At 42.3% G+C, this 22144-nt stretch overlaps 1 long non-coding RNA gene across 11 annotated transcripts in view; it reads left to right on the top strand.

The window, feature by feature from the left end:
• The window catches only part of LOC103236249 (uncharacterized), a 233208-nt gene that overhangs the window by 161276 nt on the left and 49788 nt on the right, over positions 1–22144 (top strand). For all 11 annotated transcript variants that reach the window (XR_012093443.1, XR_012093446.1, XR_012093439.1 and 8 more), the window contains one exon: positions 21660–21826. This is a non-coding gene — a long non-coding RNA (uncharacterized lncRNA). The remainder of the gene's footprint in view (positions 1–21659; positions 21827–22144) is intronic.

Consider the following 22144-nt stretch of genomic DNA (forward strand, 5'->3'; position numbering starts at 1 on the left):
ATTTAAGTGGAGAAAGCTGGCAGACATCAACATGACCAAGAGACCAAGGTAAGATAGGTTGACATTGTGTCACTTCTGCTGTGACGCACTGAAAAGAGAATGACATTGTTTCTGTGGAATTCTTGCCCTGGATGAAGTGCCTGACTGAGTCTGATCATAAGGAACCATCATCCTACTGGGGGTGATCCTACAGAATGTAACACTTCCTACTGTGCCAAGTGCATGGAAGATGGGGAAAGACTGAGACACTTCTAGATCAAAGAATTCTGAAGAGATATAACAGCTAATTGTGATGTGATGTGTTCTTGAAAAACACCTGAACCACAGAGGGAAAAGAGACATTTTAGGGACGATTAGCAACATTTGAATGGGATTTGATGGTAGTGTATCGATGTTGATTTCCGGATTCAAAGGGTTGTATGCTGATTATATAGGAGAGTGTTGTTGCTTTTGGAAAATCCACACTGAAGAGTACTTTTGGGGTGACAGAACATACCCTCAAAAGCTTCTGATTATGTAGTTAAAATTATTTTAAAATACTTATATTTTTAAAAGAAAGCTATTGGAAGTGAGAGATGATGATGATTTAGATCAGGGAGGTGATGTGGCAGTGGTGGGAAATGGTCAGACTCAGGATATATTTTGAAGATAGAACCAATAGAACTTCCTGATGAATTGGATATAGGTTATGAAAGAAAAATAGGAGGCAGGAATGATTCCAAGGTTTTGGCCTGAGCATCTGGAATGATATGTAAACTGTGGGTGAGACAGGTTTTTGGAGGGAGTATCAAGAGTACCATATTGGATGAGTTGAGTCTGAGACACCCATTAGACATCCTCCTGATGAACATGTCAAGGCAGTTAGAGACCAGAATTGGAAGTTCAGGAAGGGACTTATGCTGGAGATAGAAATTTAGGAGTTGTGAGAAAGCAGATGGTATTTAAAGTCATGAGGGGATGAGATCACCAGAAGAGGAAATATAGAGAAGAGGGCATTCTCAGGACTGCTTGGCAGGGGTATTTTCAGCCTAGGTAAACTCACTGAAAAATTACTGAAAAATGTCCAACTTTGTAAAAATCCATCGCTAAAGTCTTCAAAGAGGTAACAGTTTGACACATGCAAAGAGGATTAACAACATAAAAAACAAGATTATTATAAACATTAAAGTTTATGTTGTGTTTACTATGTGTCAGGCACAATGTTGCTTTGTATAGATTATCACATTTAATCTTCATCTCAATCTTGTGAGGGGTAATATCATTTCTATTTTTCATGTGAGGAAAATGAGGCTTAAAGGATTTAAATAATTTGTTAAAGGTCTCACAGCTAGTAAATAGTGAGCCTGGGATTCATATCCTTGTGATCTGCCTACACTGCCTTCCATTCTGATGGCTGCACTATCCTGCCTCAAGTACTGGACGAGGACAGAAAGAAGCCTGTTATGGGGCTCTAGATCCCTGTTGACTGCCCAAAACAACCACATCAAAGCAACATTTTCACACATACCACACCACACACACACACACACACACACGCACACACATGCACACACAAGAGCTGAAGCCTTAGAAGATATAAGAACATTCCATCTTTCAGGCTGACTGCCCCTCACTTACTGCCGTGTCAGCTCCCTGAGAGAGGTCCTAGAAACTTTGGTGTGATGGAGGAAGGACTTACAGTGGAGGAAACCCATGTTTCCAAGGACCATGGTCCAACAATAGGCAATGGAAAGAGTACCCCAGGCTCCAAAGAGCAACATCAGCGTCTGGGTTATGAACACAACCAACCCTGTGTTTTTAAGAGCTCTGTCTTTCCTGAAATATCCTTCTTTTGGCTTGCTGTTATTTGCCACTTTTACAAGCTACTGAGCCACATCACTGGTGTGAACAGTTTCAAAGCTTACATATTTCTTCTTGTAATCAGTTTAGTCGATCTTGTAACTATAAAGAGTGAGATGGTAAATCCTGAGCTCTCATTCTGAGTCAGAATTTATGACAAGAACAACGTGCTTGTGCCCAAACAGAACCATGCATGTATGGTAATACAGCACTTGAAATTTATGTACTTCCTTTTATCCAAGGAACAGAAAGTGCTTCTATAAAATGGATTAAGAGCCAACTGTCTACAGCAGGCAATGGGAACAGTTCAAAAAAGGACTGCTGAGAGAATCATTTAATTTCTGCAAGGCCAGGGTTTGCACTAGACAACCATGTGTCCTAGTGTTTCACAGAAATGGTTCCAGGAGACCACTGCCATTTCAACCCCTGCTCAACAGGGATGAATTCAACTGCATCTTTGCCCACCAGTTGTATATGAAGATATTCTTTCATCCCTGCGGTTTAGTGCTGGTTGCTGCACAGGACTAGCCCCTGGTATTAGCTGAGGAGATCACCAGCAGAATGGATCCTGTCATTCCTTTCCACTGACTAACTGGTTGGCTCTTCTCCTTAGTAAGGGAGAGCCTTTATGATTCACTGTGCTAGCATGAAAAAACTCTAGTCTTGTAGATAAGCCCACTATAATTTATGACCCCACTATAAAATAGGATGGCTTCTCTATATCACACACTTTAAAATGTACATGCTGCAGTCGGTCCTTGCGTTAGTTACCTATCGCTGCATAACAAATTATTCAGAACTTAGTGCCTTAAAACGTTTATTATGTCCCAGTGTCTGTGGGTCAGGAATCCTGGTGTGGCTTGACTGAGTCTTCTGCTTCAAGGCCTCTCTCAAGATCTTAGCCAGGGCTGTAGTCATCTCCAGGCTAGACTAGGGGAGGATTTGCTTCCAATAATGAGGTATTTGGCATGATTCAATTCTTTGAGGGCTATGAGACTAAGGCCCCAGTTTCTCACAGGCTGTTGGTTAGAGATCTCCTTCATTCCCAAGAGAGAGCACCAGCACGAATGAAGTGACAGTCTTTTGTAACCTAATCACAGAAGTGACATCTCATCACCTTTGCCATATTCTATTTGTGGAAGCATGTCACCAGTTCACATTTAAGGGCAGGGGCTTACCCAGGGCATGAAAACCAGAAGGCAAGGATCACTGGGAGCCACTTTAGAAGCTGCCTACCACCGTCCGACGTACATTGTCACACTTGTCCTTATAATGATCCTCCAATGCATTGTTAGTCCTCTCATTTCACAGGTAGGGCAAGTTCTCAGACTTTAGTACTTGCACCTACTGACACTGACATTTATCTTTAGTGACTCATAGTGTTCATTCATGTATGCATTTATTCCATGACTATGATGTGAAAGTACAAAATATTAGGTATGCTACTGTGCTAGGTGCCAGTAAGTTTTTATTCTTGGTAAAATATAGGTGTGTACAGCATCCTAGTAGTTCTTCAGTGAATATTTCTTGAGAGTAAGAACTGTTCATAATATATGTATATGTATATAGTAGTGCTTAATTTATTGTGTTATACCAATAGTACGTGGTAGTAGTAATTGGTATTTATATTATTAGATATAAAAATTATATATTATTATAAGAATATAATAATTCTCATGAGTTGTTAATCTATTTTTATAGTTTTGACATATATAACTGGGAGTCCTCTTCTGGTTTTTGAGGGTCTAGGATTCAATAACTTCTACTTCAGAGATGAATAAATACAGTTGAGTAGTGGTTACGATATAGACGACACCCCAGAAACTGAAATGGAGAATTTCATTCTAGTCCTATTTATAGCCCAAACTCTATGTACAAACTACATGGGAAAAGCTCACATGTAACTTGAGTCAGCTCCACATTAAACACACATTGAGTACCTGCCATAGGCATTATTAGCAAGGCTCATCATCGTATTGCTGGTGAGATCATGTACAAAAATAATTTTGCAAATTGAAAAGTACACATAAATATAAAAGAATTTTTAAAATTGTTTGTGCTGCTTCCTTAACTCAGGGAAGCCTACAAGGTGCCAAGTGCTGTGGTAAGTGCTTCTTAAAATGTTACTTAATCCTTCTCACAACTGCTCTGAAAAGTAAGGTCAGAGCTCCTGGTTGCTGGTAGTTCAAAAAGGGTTCATTTCTGTCTGCTGAGAGGGCTCTGTGATCTGTGAGTCCGTGGTGGCCAAACACAGGGAGACTTCCAAGTGAAACCCTCCTTGATGACATAGTGAAACTGCGAGTTTATTGAAGTGGGAATACACCCCCTCCTAACTTACCCCACACAGAAACAGATCTGTGCAAACATGCTTGTCCTTTTTAGGATGATACAGTAACTTTTGAGATAATGGAAGATGCTCTGGAATCTTGGAAGTCAGTGAGAGGAACTACTGGCATAGTAGTTCTTGACTAACAGAAAGGCAGGAGTTCTCACAGGCAAGGCGTAGCCTAGAGACAGTGACTTGGCCATCTCTGACCTATGCAATTACTCAGGGGCCAAAAGGCAAGACAAGCCCAGTTTAATAAAACCCAACAGCAGGGATGTAGAGAATCAATAAATGTTGGTTGATGTCCACAGGGCAGCTTGGAAGCAACTGGAAGACCTTTTGCAGCTGGTTATTTTTGAACAACAATCTAAGATGTGTAAAAGCAGAAATAAAAATAACTGAAGAAAGGAGCCCTGACTTGCTGCCTTGAAATCATGAGTGTGCTGTGGTTGATTTGTAGCTTTTTGCAGTATGGTCAAGATGACCCCTGATTCAATATCTCCTTTTCCTACCACCTGCCTCCCCTGGGTGGGGGAAGGGAAAACCATGCTAAAATATTCTATAGAACCAGTACTCTGAGAAGCAGCCTCTATAGCAACCAAGCAGGTAGGAGGCAGCTGCTGTAGTTTCTGTCTTTTACCTTTTTCCTCCAAATATCCAGATTTCTAAGGGGTGAGAAAACACAAACACCAAAAACATCGTTAGAATTTTGGATTAAAGACAGCTATTTCCCTTGTCTCATTTTTGATACACCAGCTGATAATTGGGCTATATCTGAGTCTAAAAATAACACATAGTACATTAAAATAATATTCCTTGGCTACATTTCCAAAGTGGTATTCTGGGATTTCTGTGCATTAATCCTGTAACAATAACAGGATTTGGGCTTTTAACTCCCCTGGTGTAGCTTCGAAAATCTAGCCTAAAGCAGCTAATGTTGCCGTTTAAATCATCCTCTCACTATCCTTAGGGAAATGTGGAGATTAAAAAAATGACAGCCCAACTGCTCAAATGACCTATACCTGGGAGAGTAAGAGAAACAACCTATTTCCTCTCAGGAACTGGGCCGATCAATAGAAATATTTCAAAAGGACCATCATGCAATAAAGGCCTTGGAATTTGTATCCTACATCAGAGCACCCTAGATATTTCCAACATAGACCTATCAGGTTTTCCACGAGGGAGGGAGACACTGTAACAGTTGAATAACTGGAACTGAACTGGGTTGCACGTGTGTGAGCCTCTGTGTGTGTGTCTGTGTGTGTGTGTTTGTGTGTTTAGGAAAGGAAGGGAAAGGAGGCCATTATTATTATGTATGTTTCTGGTAAACATGCTTTTTTTCTCTACTGAAACTTGGGTGTATCTCAGAAATTAGGTGCTGTTAATCGTGTCAGCTAAAAAAAAAAAAAAGCATGTTCTAAAATATGCGCACAGCTCTAAATTGAAGCTCTAAATAGCTCCAAATTGAAGTGGCAGGAGTTTTTCAATGATACCATTAATTGCATTTCATTAATTGGGAAAAAGAGCTTTTGTGTAGCTGTGGTTATGATGGGCTGGATTTAATCAGCATAGGTACCACTAACAGGCTAGCACTGCTTTCGGCCTGCAATGCCTTTGAAATTCTAAAACGGAAAAGGAGGCCAACACACTGAGCAATTATTTCAGAACAGATTGCCCGTTAACATTTCATAATATCACCGAAATACATCCTTTCTGGGACAGAGACTTGCTTTGGCTATGAATATCCAAGAGGTGGCAGCACCCCATGCTCTGTTGGCTTTCTGCATCCCTCCAGATGAGAGCTCACCGCAGAGGTCTCATCATTGCGTCACCTGAAAGCCAGTTTGGAGGACGGAGGTGGGGGGGAGGTGATGGAGGGAAGATGTAGCATTTTGTATTTCAGTTCTTCTGGAAGAGTTCAGGAAACAGCTGCATGGATTGTTTTAAATGGACTTGAAAAGGTTTTTCTTTTCTTTTCCTCCCTGAAATCTACTGCCCTGTGCAATATCTTTCTATGAAGGCCACATGAGTGCACTTACGTGTTCTCTGGTTCACTCCCTGAGGGAGGAAGGAAGAGTTTCAATTGCCTGGGATCCCCTGAGACTCATTTTCAATTCCCTGCACTTGTCTTTTATAAACACAGGAAGGTGGGATGAAGATAGCATTATTGACAATTATTTTTTGAGCATGTATGTGTGCAGGGCACTGAACACATCATCAAGAATGTGATACAGTTGCCTGCTAGGATAATTCTCTTCTTCCCTAACTGTTCCTCCAGGTCCCCCCATACACATAGAAATCCCATGCTAAAAATATTTTACACAACAAATAGCTGTTGAGATGACATCAAGCCCTGAACAATAAGGAGCAGTATAACCTTACATGCTAGGTGTCATGTGCCTGATAGGAAAAGCATCTGGTGACATGGGTGAAGGAGCATCAGAGCTGGTCTAGCCTGGCCAATGTCCAACTATCTGTGGAAACTGGCCCTCGTCATGCTAGGAAGTATGAGGGCAAGAGCTGGAATACACTGAGGCAACCTTGCTGTTGGGGGTTATTGGCAGCTGTTGGGGGTTAGAGACAGGACTGTCACGGGAAAGTAGTGTGCAAAATGCCACAGGAGGCTGGAGCTGGGCTCAGCAACAGTCTGGGGTCCAGCACAGCTCAGCCGTGGGCCTACCCCCATCCTATCCAGCATAGGGACTTTGTGTCTGTGTACACCACTACTACTGCTTGGCCTCACCTTCAACTCTGTGTACCTTTTCCTTAACTCATTTCTTCAGCTTAGTCTTGACTTGACACCCTCGTACCCTCTGTCCCGTAGCTTTCCTGCATGGCACCTGTTCTCTGGGTACATCTTTTTAGCTTCTGGTCCCACTAACAATTCAGTGACTATTTTCCCTGTATTTCCTGGTTGATTTTGAGGGAAGCGTGGAGGGGGAAGGGAAGGAGGAAGGGAAGAGAGACTCTGGCTGAGTTAATTGCATTCTCCCTGTCTGAAAAGAGCTTTGGAGGCCAGGTCACCTCCAGGGGATGAGTTAGGCTCGGCTTGACCACCTTTGAGTCACTTTGAGACCTGTGCAGGGCTGTTCCCCAGCCTGGGCTGTGGGCATGGTTGTTCCCTTCAGGAGGACTGTGGATGTGGTAGACACCAGTTTTGACGTATTGCCCCTTTCTCCATACAAAGGAAGGCTCAACGATGCTGGATATCCTGGTGTCAGGGTACTACCCTGGTGAGTTGCTCAGACTCTAGGAAGAGACAAAGAAACCTCTTTTCTTCTTTATAAGAAAGCAGTCATGAAGCTTGGAGAATACACTTAAGAATGATAATTTACACTCAATCTTCAATGATTCCAGAAACTAGGAGAAAGAGGTACAGATGCTTCATTTGAACGATGATGCCATGTATTTTGTATAGCACAGCTTGGTTTGGACTAGGCTGAGGCAGGGGAGTGGCTGAATTAGATACCAGTCTCCTTGTTATAGTCAAGTCTTCCTTAATAAGGTCTCAAGCTTGCATTTTAATCCAAAGACAGATTCGCGAGTGCTACCTCTTGGTGCTACTTCTAGGTGCCATGACATATGCAGCAATGAGCTCCTCACCTGTTGCCCAGTGCATTGGCAGCATCCCTGGTTGATGCAGCCAAGCCATCTGGAGCAGGGCAAGGGGGGGCACACAGGGTATGACAGCCAGATAGCTGCCAGATGCTGCAGTTTCTTGGCCTTCCTCTAGTCCTTTCACTATTATGCTGAGGGTATGTGGCAAAACAAGGCAGGCCCCACGCGGCAGCTTATTTGCTTTTGGCTACCTCCAATTGAGCCACCAAGAACTTGAGGAGCTTTTTCTTCTTCAGCTATTTTTCTCGAGAGCCTGAACATCCCCTCCATCTCTTCCACTTGTAGCTCTTGTAGTCAGTCTCAGCCGTAAGCCACTGACAAGAGTGTATTAACTGCAGGTGTGAGGATGAAGCAAGGGGGAAACTACGGTTAGTTTTCAGAGGCGACTGAGTCCCTTCAACACATAGATAGGGATTTCTATATATAGTGAATTTTGTCACTGAGTGCTCTGTTTTATGGCATCCTATTTACCAGTATTTGAAGCTTTTATTTAACAATTTTATTATGTGGTCCTCTCTGGTGTTGAGTTTGAGCTCACTAATTAGATCATTAAGTTCCTTGAAAGAAAGACAGGGCTTCTATACTCCTAAGCATTTCCTGCAATGTGTAGCACAGCGTTGTCATTGTATGAGGAATTGGCACTCAGTGGGTATTTGTTAAATTGATTTGACCCAATCTCAATTTCATGTTCAGCTCAGGAGATTTCTTATTAAGCTCCAAGGAGTCTAGATCCTTTCTATACCTGAAGGTATAAATTCATTTTGACCAATTTTCCAACTTTAACTTTCTCCTCCACACTTCAGGAAGAACAGCACCTGAGACATGACTTTTTCAGGGACTTGGAATTCCACATTTCCCATGGGATTCAAGGCATCTGGGAGTTTGACTTCCTATTTTTTACTTTTCATCTCTGTCCCCTTGAAGTTAAGCATGGTCATGTGACTTACTTTGGCTAATGAAATATCAGATGTAATGTGTGATAACCTCCTTTGCCAAACTAATCTCCTTTCCCAGAAGGATAGGTAAAGTTATGCAGTGGTAACAACAGCTTCCAAAACTTAGTCGAGATTCTGTTTGACAGAGTGGCTCGGGGACCCAACTGACAGACAGTCTGTCATCTCAGTGTGTGCTGCCGGGATCACTGTGGCAGGGGAAGCTGGCATGGATAATCGTTCACCAACTCTTCGCTAACTCTTCCACCCTGAAGTGACACACATTACAACAGATAGTTCATTAGCCAAAGTAAGCCACATGGCCATGCTTAACTTCAAGAGGATGGAGAAGTGCAGTCCTTCCCTGGCTCTGGAAAAAACCAAAAACCAAAACTACTGGTGATCTCTGTAGAACTGACCACACCTCCTCAGAGAACCCAGAAGTTGCTGTCTTTCAATTCATTCTTTAATAAGGCATGGGATGACCTTTGGGAATAATATAAATACTTTATCCTTTGAAGTTCACAGGAGTTATGAAACAAACCCATATTAAAGATGAGTTATGTATTAATAATTAAAAATTAGATTTTTAAATATTATGTAAATATCAGGCTATTTTCCCCCAAATCAGTGATCAGTGGTAATCAGTTGTAGCGCTCTCCAAATGCCATCTAAACAGATGGCTGATGGAAGTGATTGGACGTGTTTAGAGTTGCCAGCCCTTCTCATGCTTCTGATGCATCTTACACCTCACAGTCACTCAAAGGCCCAGTAGCTCAGACCTTCTCCATCATCAGAGCCACTTCAGACTCCTGGGCTCTGGGGATCTGATCTTTATTCCCTGCCCTGTGATTGACTCTGTCAGTCACAAAGCAAGGCTCCAGGTTCTTCAAAAGCAAGCAGGGAGTCATCCAGACTCACTCAGTCGTCCTGTGTTCTACACTCACTCCGTAACTTCCCTCCTTCCAAAGATACAATTCTAGGCCAGGCTCAGTGGTTCATGCCTATAATCCCAGCCAAGGCAGGGGAGTCATTTGAGGTCAGGAGTTTGAGACCAGCGTGGCCCACATGGTGATACCTGTCTCTACTAAAAATATAAAAATTAGCCAGGTGTGGTGGTGCACGTCTGTAGTCCCAGCTACTTGGGAGGCTGAGGCGTGAGAATTGCTTGAACCCAGGAGGTGGTGGTTGCAGTGGGCCAAGATCGCGTCACTGGGCGACAGAGTGAGACTCTTTCAAAAACAAACAAACAAAAAACCAAAAACAAAGATACAATTCTAACCATAAGAACCAGGAGTATATTCACAAGTGTAATGAGTTTGGTAGCCAACGCTCTTTTAACCCTAGTCAATGGACTATTACTCTGACATGCCAAGAGCCAACCATGATATGATTGAAAGAGCTTTTGCATTAGAATGTAAAGACTGCTTCAACTCCCAGCTCTGCCATGTTCTAGCTGTGTTACCTTGGAAAAATCACTTGGCCTCTCTAAATCTTCATTGGTAAAATTAGGATAATTACACTTACCTTCTAGGATGGAGTTTCCTATTGATAAAATGTAAATTATAATGCCTACCTCTTGGGGTCATGGAGATTTAAATTATTTTGACAAAGATAATTTATGGGAAAAATATATATGTATAAGTATGTATATCCCAAGCTGGGAACTTCTTCCCTCCTTTTTGCTTGCTAATTAAGAGTCATAAATAAAATGCTGATGAGCTGCAGTCTGCCGTCTGTGCTGTAGCTGGAGGGCTGTTTTGACTTAGCCTGACAAATGGCTAACCAGCCGCTCCCACTATGCCCAACTCAAGTGTTCAGCACTGAGAAATCCAGCTACTGCCAACAGCATCTTATAAACTTGTCACTATTTACTTACTTGGTGACAGTGTTTTTGTTCAGTGATCATCCCTGAGATTTTACTCGTCAGGGTGTGTCTGTTTCTCTCAAAATGCCAAAATGCCAAAATGCCATTTAAATATAATCCTTTCTCAAACCACATGAAAATAGTGAAGGTCTCTAAATGAGACTTGATGCCCTTGTAGTTCATCCCCATTGCAGTGCAGTTGGGATGGGATGTTGTCTTTACAAAGCAGTAGCTGCGTGTGCACAGGGCTTTATTAAATGGACACAAACTTCAGAGCTGCTTCCATAAGCTACTAGTCGGGATTTCCAGGTAACCTGTTGAGTGGTGTGCTAGAGACAGCTCATACAAGCTTGGAAGAACTGATAGTTACATTTTCAGGAATTTTGCAAGGTGGTTGAAATCATGTTGGTAGAGTGAAATTGGCCATGGTGAGAGTGTTTACACCATGGAAATTAGCAAACACTACAAAATCAGGCATTTTCTCCCAGAGGGCTGGTTGCTAAACATTTACCAGCTCAGCATTCTACAGTATAACCAAATCTTTGTGCACCTGGGTAAAATGCAGATGTGACTGAGAATGGGAGAAGGGGCATCCCAAATCAGAAGTATAAATAAAACCATGATGCAGGACTCACTTTTCTTGAGTCCGTGCTGTGTGCCAGGTTCTATGCTAGCCTGGATTGAGACTGACATATATCAGGAGGTACCTAGCAAATTAACGATGTGGGGCCTAACAAAAATGTATTCATATGAAGGACAGAGAGCCTCCTAGGAGCTTGACTGCAAGTTGGTCATGGGAAGGAGGGAATAATGCTAGTTATAACATGGTACTTATCACTCAGGTTTTGAGCTAGGCCCTAGCTGAGATTTGTAGAGGGTGGGTTGGGGAAAGCTTTAAGTGAAAAACAGAAAAGGTTGCTTTGGGATAACTCTGTAGGACAAGATGGCATTGTTTGGATTTGGCATCTTGTTTGTTCCAGTACCTCAACTGCAGTAGTTTTGGGACAGCAGAGGCTTGGCTGACCCACAGAGTGCAGTGGGGTGGGCTCCCTTGCGAGCTCTTTTGCAAGAGCACTTTGTGGAGGACCACAGTGTGAACAAAGAGGGGGAAAAGGACAGTAAAATTTATTTTGATGACCCCATATGTACTGGTAAGGCAAAGGGGTAGCTGGTTGCACATATATTTTCTCAACTTATCCTCACAACACCCTTATGAGAAAAGCATTATCATATCCTCTTTGTAGGTGAAGAAACTGAGGCTTGGAGGGTCCGAATAACTTGCCCAGTATTACAGAAAGTAAGTGGCAGATCTGGGATTCACACATGGGGCTGACTGCAAACCCTTCATGGAGCCTCTGTGACCACCCTGAATTCATGTCTGCATATTCATTTATCTTTTTCTTCTAATTTTTGGGGAAGAAGTGTCTCTCTTCTTTCCAAGGTCAACCTTTCCACTCCTGCCTGTACCTGCCTGAATTCTGTACCTTCCTAATTCTTGCTCCAGGGTCTTTGTGAAGCACCCAATTGCTCTGTTGTGCATCTTTAGCTTTTCTTCTGTCAGTTTATTCATTAATCTTTGCCATCTATTAACAGAAATGAGTGACTGTGTGGGGACTTTCTTAGCCTTCTGTCTTAGCCTTTCTGTTGTACTGAACACAGAACACATTCTCCTTTATTCTTGAAACTCTCTACTTTCCAGCTTCTGTGATTGGTTTTTCTCTTCCCTCTCTGGTTATTCTTCTGATCACTTCTGGCTCGTCTCCCTTTCCCAACCCATGAAATAGAAGCATTACTGCAAGAGTCTGGTGTTGGCTGTCTTCTCCTTCTTGTAGTCCCCATGACCTCAGCACTTTATGCAGACAAATATATATATATAGAGAGATATAGCTCTAGTTAGGAAATGAGCAGAAGTAATCCAGCTGGGTCCCCAGGACCAAGAGCAGTCTCTGGCATGTAGTGGGTACTCAATAAACAGTAGGGATTTCAGGTGAAGAGAACATTGTGAACAGAGGCTGTGCATGTATGTATTGATTTGTTTGGAGGATACCCCTTTCAGGCTCTTGAACTCCTCAAACTCAGGAACTGTGCCTTTTCCTCATTTTTAATTTCCTGATCCAGCATAGTATATAGTAGCTGTTCAATAAATGTTTGCTGAATGAATGAATGAGTCCAAGGTTGATGATAAATTGATGCAAAATTGCAGCAGTCCTTATATAGGAATTTATGCTTTACTGGATGTGCAGTGGGCTTGCAGCCATGCAAGGCTTTTTCTCATTTGAGTAACTCAATTGAAATTGAGCTTCAGGATGACTCATCTGACTGCCGTCAGCATTGAAACCTTGTGCCATCTTCCTCCCTTGCCCTTGCTGTTCCATCTCTAATCAGTGGCCCAATCTTGTTGATTTTACTTCCACGTGTGGCTTTATGGCTCGCATTTGTGTTTTTGTTTCTGTTCTCATGGCCACCTCCCAAGGTCAGCTCTAATTACCTCTTGTCTGGATGTCAGCATAGGTCACTCCCCACTCTGGTCGCTGTTGATCCCTTTTCTGTAAGCCATGGGCTTGGCTATGCTACTGATGACTGGCTCTGTTTGAAAAAAAGAAAACAGGACAAAGCAGAATTGGTTCTGGGAAAGCAAGGATAAAGAGGGCTAAAGTAACACTCCATTATCTGCCTTTAATCCCACAGGCCCTTAAAGCTGTTGCCTGCTTTGGGTTTTACCCTTGAGTTGCTTGAGTGGGCTTATCCCCTCATTGCTCCTTATAACAAAGAGTAGGATCCATTCTCACAATAAAGTTAAATTGTAGGGAAAGAAAGCAGACCAATGGGAAGCTTGTGCTTGACTATGTTGTTGAAAAGAGGCAAAGGAAATGGAAGAACAATCCTTTAGAGAAGGGAGAACAAGAGAAGGGAAAATGTAAAAGAGGAGATAGGAGAAGGCCATTAAGATAGTAATTCTAGATGGAAGGAAGAAAAAAAGGAGAGAAGACCAGAGCTGAGCTCCTGCCATTTTTCATAGCTAATTATGATTAAATGGGCTGTTTCTGAAAATGCTCAATAAATGTGCACTGTTACCTTAAGGTTTGCTCTATTGCTGTGCATTGCATGGGCATTGCATGAACTTTATCGGTCCAGAATTTTACCTAATAAAACAGTGAGCTAATGGACTTTAGGGGGCCTCTCTGGGGACTCTTGAGCTTAAGCAATTTAGGTCAGTGTTATGCAAAGTGTGATCTGCCTTCTGCAAGGAGGTAAGTACAGAAATCCACAGTCTGTATTTAGAAACTTTATAGCATTGCACATTGCTACAATGATGTGCAGGAGGTGGGTGGTACCAGTCGAGAGAGCCAGAGCCAGAGAGATCGTGGGCATTTCTTCCCATTTTTGCAGCTCAGTAACTTCACTGTGGTAGCTTGAAATCAGCCATAATGGGAGGTATTTTTATCATGCAAATTGACAAATGCTACAAATCAGGACTCCTCCCACCCTTAAGAACCGGGTGCTAAACATTTGCGGCACGCCACTGCTTGGCTGAGAAGTCCAAGCATCTGATGAGGAAATACTATGGAACCGCATGTTGTTCCACTTTCTTGGTGAGTTACTTGTGACTGGAGCTGCCTACCCAGACATGCATGGTAGGATCACCTATCTGTCAACAAAGGAATAGAGGAAATTGGCCCTTCACTATAGGGAGTTTGAAATGCACTGCCCTAGATCACCTTCAGCTTGTTCTGAGATCCAACAGAGTATTTCAACAGAGGTCTTCATGATAACCAAATGGAATAGCCCACTGGTTTAGAAACCTCCTACTCCAGATTTTGAGTCCTATAAGACAGTTAGGATCAAGGGTAGCTGTGGCAGACCCAGCTGGGGCAGAGAAGCCAAATGTGAAATAGCAGAAGGTATGTGTATTAGTCTGTTAGGGCTGCCATGAAAAATACCAAAGAATTGGTGGTATAAACAACAGAACTTTTTTTTTTTTTTTTTCCACAGCTCTGGAGGCTGTAAGTCCAAGATCAAGGTGATAGCAGACTTAGTTTCTCTTGAGGCCACTCTCCTTGCCCTGCAGATGGCCGCCGCCTTGCTGTGTCCTCACATGGTCTTTTCTCATTTGCATGCAAATATAGAAACCCTGGTGTCTCCTCCTCTTCTTACAAGGATACCAATCCTCACCCTTATTACCTCATTTAACTACAGTGATCCCTTAAAGGCTCTATCTTGAAATACAGTCACCTTGGGGGTTGGGACTTTATACAAAATTTGGGAGGACACAACCCCGTCTGTGTCAGTGTGTCCCTGTGCTTTACCTGTCAGGGCTCACTCTGCATTCCAATCAAGCACAGTGTAGTGGGTCACAAGACTGGAGACAAGGAGGCTTGACCTGACTCCCAGGTCTGCCTTCCCATTGGCTGTGTGTCTTCCGGCACCTTAATCTTTCTTATCCTGCATTATTCATCTGTAAGATGAATATAATACAAGGGCTTCCCTCACAGTGTAGTTATGAAGATCAAGTGAAGTCACGGACGTAAGCTTTTAGCACAGTGTCTGGCCCATGATAGGTGCTTAATAAATGTATACTTTTAATTTATGGGTTTGCTCTATTGCTGTGCATTTCATATGCAGTATATTTTTAGGTCACAGAGGAGGTCTAGGTGTGGAGAGCTGATGCAAAGAGTCTTCTGTCTCATTTTTAGATCCCCAATCTATGGTCCTCATCTTCAGTGTCATGGGTAAGAAAAGGCCAAGGTTTTTCTGACACCCCCTGTTTTACACATTCCCTCTGAACTTGCTAAAGCCGACTCTGAGTGGAGAGCCATGATTTCTTGAAGATCAGTAATGCCAAAGAATCCAAAGGCATCACTTGTAAACCAATGCCACAGTGGCCTGGCCTGCAGTGGGGTAAGAGGCATCAGAAAACACACAGGAACTGAGAGTCAATGCACTGGGAAGAGAACCAGCTCCCTCGAAGGGGCTAATCTTCCCAGTGTGTGAATAAATTATGTAAATAAATATCTGTACATATTTATAACCTCTGCTTCTGAAAGATCCACCTAGGTGAATTTATTTGACTTTTACCCACTAGAAGAAGTTTGTTTAAACAGTATTATCAAGAAAAATCATGTAGTCAAATTGTTAGACTTTAAAGACAAAATGGGCAATTTTATACATGAGGAAACTAATATGTTTTAAAAAATCTCCTGTTGTATTAATTTGAAGATGAAAAGTTTTAAATTAAAAACATAAAAATAAGATTCTCAGATGAAAAATAAAGTATATTATACCTCGTTCAATATTCTTTTGGATAATTCAAATTTTGGTGATCAGAAAAAAAGATGCATAGGCTTTTACTGTATAAGATCTTGCCAACATGCTATGCCCTTTACTGCCTGGCATTGATTTTCCCTCTCACCCACTCCAGGCATTCTCACTTCTGTTGGATGCCCCTTCCACTTTCTAGCAATCTCCAGCCTCATCAAGGGCTATCCCTCCTCCAGTTCCCGCCTGAAGTCCTGTCTCTCTGATCTTGTCTTCCCTGACTACTCCTGCTTGGAAAGAAATCTTCCTCACCCGAATCACTCTAGCACTTTTACTATGTATTGTTAATTTGCCAACTAATCTCATCCACCTTTGCAATGCCTTTCATGATATCACCTTGAATTGCATGGTTTTAGGGCTTGTCTATCTTTTTAAGCTGTAGGTACCCTGAGAAAGGGACCTCATCTTACTCTTTGACACTCCTCCCCCGTTTAGTGATAATTAGCTGTGTGCCTTTTATAGAGTAGGATGTCAATGAATGTCACAGAGTTGATCTGCTTTTTCCTGAAATGGTTAAGATCATTTTATGTTAATAAGTGTGTGTCTAGTCAAACTTATAGCAGTAAGCACTGAGGCTTTTTCTTTTTTAATTGTAGATACCAAGCTGGAATTCTCTAGTAAATGCTCCTGGAATATAATCTGGGGGTGCCATTGTTCCAGTGAGTTACAGTAATTTTTAAATCTAACTCTGGTGTGAAAGAGACCTGGGTTGAGTTCTAGTTTTCTTGGTTACCAGCTATCTCCCCTTGGGTAAATTACTACCTCTCTGATGGTTAATTTTAGGTATCAACTTAACTAGGTTAAGGGATTCCCAGACAGTTGGTAAAGCATTATTTCTGGGTAAGTCTGTGAAGTTGTTTCTGGGAGAGACTGACATTTGAGTCAGTGGACTGAGAAAGGAAGATCTGCTCTCACCCAGTGTGGATGGGCACCGTCAAATCAGCTGAGGGCCTGGAGAGAACCAAAAGGCAGGGAAAAGGCGAATTTGCTCTCTCTTCTGGAGCTTCTCCTGCCTTGTACATGAGGACTTCAGGGTCTCTGGCCTTCAGACTCTGGGAGTTTTGAACAGGCAGCCCCGAGGTTCTCAGGCCTTTGGCCTCTGACCAAGAGTTACATCATTGTCTTCACTGGTTCTGAGGCCTTGGGACTTGGACTGAGCTATACCACTGACTCCTCTGGTTCTCCAGCTTGCAGACTACCTATCGTGGGCTTCTCAGCCTCCATAATCACATGAGCCAGTTTCCATAATAACCCTGCTCTTGTCTGTCTGTCTATCTATCTGTCTATCTATCTATCTATCTATCTATCTATCTATCTATCTATCTATCCATCCATCCATCCATCCATCCATTCTATTGGTTCTGTTTCTCTGGAGAACTTTGACTAATATACTCTCTGAAGCCCAGTTTCTTCAGCTGTTAAATGTGAGTAATAATAACACCTTATCTCATAAGGTGGTAGCAAAGGAGTAAAATAGAAATAGTAGCACTCAATGAATATTAGATTTTTTATCATTAATATTACTGTGACACACAGAGATCAAAAAGTAGAAAACTTACCCATGGCTGTCAGTCTCCGTTCATCTGAAACAAGGGTAAAGAGTAAGACCGGGCCGGGCGTGGTGGCTCATGCTTGTAATCCCAGCACTTTGGGAGGCCAAGGCGGGTGGATCACGAGGTCAAGAGATCAAGACCATCCTGGCCAGCACGGTGAAACCTCATCTCTACTAAAAATACAAAAAAAAAAAAAAAAAAAAAAGCTGGGCATGGTAGTGTGTACCTGTAGTTCCAGCTATTCTGGAGGCTGAGTCAGGAGAATTGCTCGAACCCTTGAACCCAGGAGGCGGAGGTCACAGTGAGCTGGGATCGTGCCACTGCACTCTAGCCTGGCAACGGAGTGAGACTCCATCTCAAAAAAAAAAAAAAAAAAAAAAAAAAAAGACTGGCACACCATTGACGAGTTGGCCATGCAGGAGCTGGGTCTTCGCTTCCCTGTGCCCAGGGCTGCTGGATAAGGAGTATAATATTTCCTGTGCAGAATTCAGAAGGAAGACTTTCCCGTCTAGGAAGAGTTGACTTGTGAACCACCTTTGGCCTCATGCTGTCATCACCTCCCCACATCCCACTTCCCTTTGTAAAGCATAAAACATTTTAATACCTACAAAACACTATATTTTGTGTTGTTACTCTGGAGTTGGGCAGGTTGCACTGTCAGTACAATCTTATTCATTAAAGATAAGTCAGCAGGACATTTGGCCTGGAATAAATGATGGAACAAAGTCAAACCATATTCAGTGTTTTCTCAGAGATGTTCAAGAAAAACAACAACTTTAGTGGAAGAAGAAGACAGGAGCCCAGGTCCTGTGTTTCACTAGGACAGCCGTGCAAAGCAGAGGCTGCCGAAAAGGTGCAAAGTGGTTTGTCAGCTCTTCTGCATGTTCTAACAAATTAGACATGCATCCCAAAAGGTATACTACAATATTAAAGCTTATTTATACACACTGTAAAGTTTCCCCTGAGTGTCCTGGCAGGCACGTGCATGGCTGGGCAGTATCCGTGGACTGATTCCTTTGTGAATTACATGGAGCTGACAGGGCTGAAACCCACAGCTGACTTGGAGGAGGATGGAAGCTTGTGCTGGGCGAGGGGCTAGGCCCCTCTGTGTAAGTCATATTAATCTCCTCTGAGCAGAGTGGTACAAAATTACTAAAGCTGCTTCTTGAAGACACTTCTAACGCAGTACCTAATGAAAATGTCAGGTGCGATGAGTTATTAGTTGCTGCACTGCTGTTCTGAAGTCCCAGGTATTTCTCTACCTGTTATCTGTGAACGTGAGTTTTGTGGGGAAGGCAGTCACAGGCTGAGGAAAGCATCAGCAGTCGTGTGTGCTGACAGGCCTGGAAAGTGAGTGAGGACAATGAAGCTGGTTGAAGTGCCGCAGGAAATGGCCAGACTTCCATAGTGGAGGTGAGGTGAAGAAGTGAGCCCTGGCAAAGGTGTGTGGGGAGAAGAAACTGCCTGGTGTATGATGCTGAGTAATGATATAACCCAAATCATCTGACTCTGCAGATTTGAAAGTTGCTATTATTATTAAGAATTCAGATGGGAAAATAAATATGGTTTGGGTTATTTCCGTAGTCATTTCAGAAATCCAGGCTCAGTTTGGCATTTATTGACATAACTGTTTATTTTGGATCCGTGTAGAAGTTTGTGTCTTTCTGACTTGTGTGATACTTCAGCCTTTCCTTGGAGTCTCTGCAGCTTCTCTTCCTCCCTTGCTCACGTCCAGTCATTGTCAAATGGCTCTGTGCAAGTTAGTCTTTCTCGACCTCCATTTTTTTGGATCCTGCCTTTGTTCGATCTCGTTTCTCTTTGCCACCCTCCTTGCCTGTACTCTGTCCAGTCCAGGCCCTCTGGACCTCTTGCCTGGACCTCCAGGCTCTCCCTCCTCCCATCTCTTCCCTTTCAATCTTCCTACCCAGAGCACAGCAGTAGTGACAGCTAACACCATTTAATAGGAACCCTTTCTATGCCAGGCCCTGAGGTTGCTATGTCACATACGTTATTTGTAATGTTTGCAATAACCCTGGAAATGGTATTATTACCTCCATTGTACAGTTTAGAAGGCACCAAAAGAAGGTACATAATGTGCCCACATTCATGCCAGCTAACAAGGGGCAAAACTAGAATGAGAACCCAGGGCCACTGGGTCCCTCAGTTCCTGCTATTCCCTAACCATGCTGCTTTCTCCGCTCAGAATCCTTCAGTGGCTCCCATTGCCTAATAGATCAAATCTGGGCTCCTTATCTTGGCTTCCAGGTCCTCTAAAATGTACACTGCTAGGTTTCCAGGCTTTCCTCTCCACCCCTCACACATCCTGCTCTTTAGCCAAAAAAACAGACAAAAACCCCAAAACAAAAAACCATTTTTATTATACCCGTGCTTTCTTTCCTAAGTGCTTTTATATGTGCTATTTCTCCTGCCGGGAGCAGAGACTGTCACGCTTTCCTCTGTATAAGTAAATGTTGCCCAAGAAAACATTGAACAGAGTTGGGCTGGAGATCCATTTATTTTCTGGTTCACAAAGGGCATATTGGATCTTTATTAAATAGTCTAAAATGTCCTTTCAATAGTGTTTTTCTTTAATATCTTTTTAAAAGACATTTAAAGTGAATCAGAAAGCAATTAAATGATTAATTGCTGTGGCTGGATTCTGCTGCCCTCAGCCTCTGTGGATGCTATCTGACCGATTAACCTCCATTTCTGAGCTCTGTCTGATTGAGGGAAGCAATGACGGAAAACGCTTGGCCTGTCACATGACTGATCCTTGCTGTCATGAGCCATCGTTTTCTAACTGCAAGCTTTCATTTTCAAAGCCCTGGCATGATTTCAGGAGCTGTAAACCCTCATGTGAGTAAGTGAGCAGTAAGAACTGGCAGTTTTTCAATCTTAAGTCTCTCCAGCTTTAAACCCACATTTAGCTGTGATTCTTTTTTTCTCCTTAAATGGGACATTTTTTTAGTGAATACTTTTTTGATAAATAAAGTGGGGTGAAGGTGAATTTGACTGAGACAGATATGGATTGGTCCATTTAGGGCTGACCCTGAAAAAAAAGTCATATCAGTCTTGACATTAATTCCATAGTCAGAGTAGGTGAGAGAGGAGTGGATGAGTATATAGGGTTCCCAGCCTTCCCAGTACAACCATGGATTCTCGAGTTGGGGACATTAAAAATATACATGAAGTTTATGATTTACCTGGTAGAAATGGCCCACAATGCCAGTTTGGACAGGCATTACTCTAAATGTCTTGGGGAAGGTCAGGAGACATCTACTCCAAGGTGTAACTTCTAGGACAGTTTGTGGGGTATCAGGGAAGGATATATCATTGGAAAGATTTCTAGTTGCCGTACATAAATAATTGGGCTTCAGTTTTAATGCAGAATTAACTCTTCTCAGTGTGTTATTAGCTGGACAATGCAATTATTACTTTATTTACGTTAGTGTTTATAGGTAATCTGAAAAGAAAAATGTGAATATAATATGAACTATCTCAAAGATTTGTCTCTGCTTGATAGTTTTATTTCAAATTTATATATCAAATGTTCCATTACCCTTTTTTCATTTTATTTTTTAGCTTTCAAAACAAATTAGCTAGAGGAGGAAAGAGGAGAGGGAGAAACTGTGCACAGCACCAGAATGTTATAGTAGGCAATATCATGAAAGTAATGTTGGAACTTTATACTCAGGTTTTGATTGTGCATCTATCTCTTTGTTGCCTTCTCCTTTATCTTCATCTTTACCAAGTAATTATTGACCATCAAATGCCATTATGATACCGTCTTAAGAAATGGATGTAAAGAATTCTACAGGAAAAAAACCACATTGTTAGTGTATGAAATTTATTTAGAAGACAGTTACAGACACATATAAAAATGATAGCAGCTTATGTTTACAAAGCACTCACTATATGCCAAGCACTTTCTATTAGCTAATAATAATATTTGCTCATTTAATATTAGCTCAAATAGTAATATTAATATTATTAACTCATTTAATCCTCTTGACAACTGTATAGGGTAGGTACTGTTATCCATATTTTATGGATAAGGAAATTAAGTCAAAAAGAGATGAAATAATTTGTTTACAGTCACATAGCTAGGAAGTGGTAGAGTCACACGTTGAACCCAGGCAGTCTGAATCTGGAATAATAATAATAATAAAAGGTATAACCAGGGTGGAAACTTATTTTGCGCTTTTCAGGTTTCCTAGACTTTCCATCACCAGCAGTGAATTCCGAGTGACAGTAGTGTGGAATTTGGAAGAATGGAAGAGAAACTGAAGTAGAGAGATGGTGAAAGAGAAGAAAAAATGAAGAAAGATGCTTGCAAAAATACTGCTGTGGATCCTGAGATGAAGATTCTGGGAGGGTAGGTGTGGCAATATCTCCCGTTCTGTGCTTACCTGGGCCTCAGCTGGTACCAGCAGGCAGGCATGGGCAGTCAGTTAAGGAGTGTGGCTGGTGACTGGTGTGTCATGCATCGCACTGGTTTCCTGCTCCTCAGGCTGAAATGGATGCCCCTGACAGCTCCCTTTGTGTTCCTGTTCATCTGAAGTACACCATCCTCCTAGATCTGCTGTCACTTTCCTTCTGCAGAGCCACAGTGGGCTCCTGTCTTCTCAGACCTCTTCTCACCTCAAATCACTTAGGACACGGCCACCTGACAGGTTTGGGATTTCAGAACTTT

This window comes from Chlorocebus sabaeus, chromosome 7, assembly GCF_047675955.1.
Source record: "Chlorocebus sabaeus isolate Y175 chromosome 7, mChlSab1.0.hap1, whole genome shotgun sequence".
NCBI classification, from domain to species: domain Eukaryota; kingdom Metazoa; phylum Chordata; class Mammalia; order Primates; family Cercopithecidae; genus Chlorocebus; species Chlorocebus sabaeus.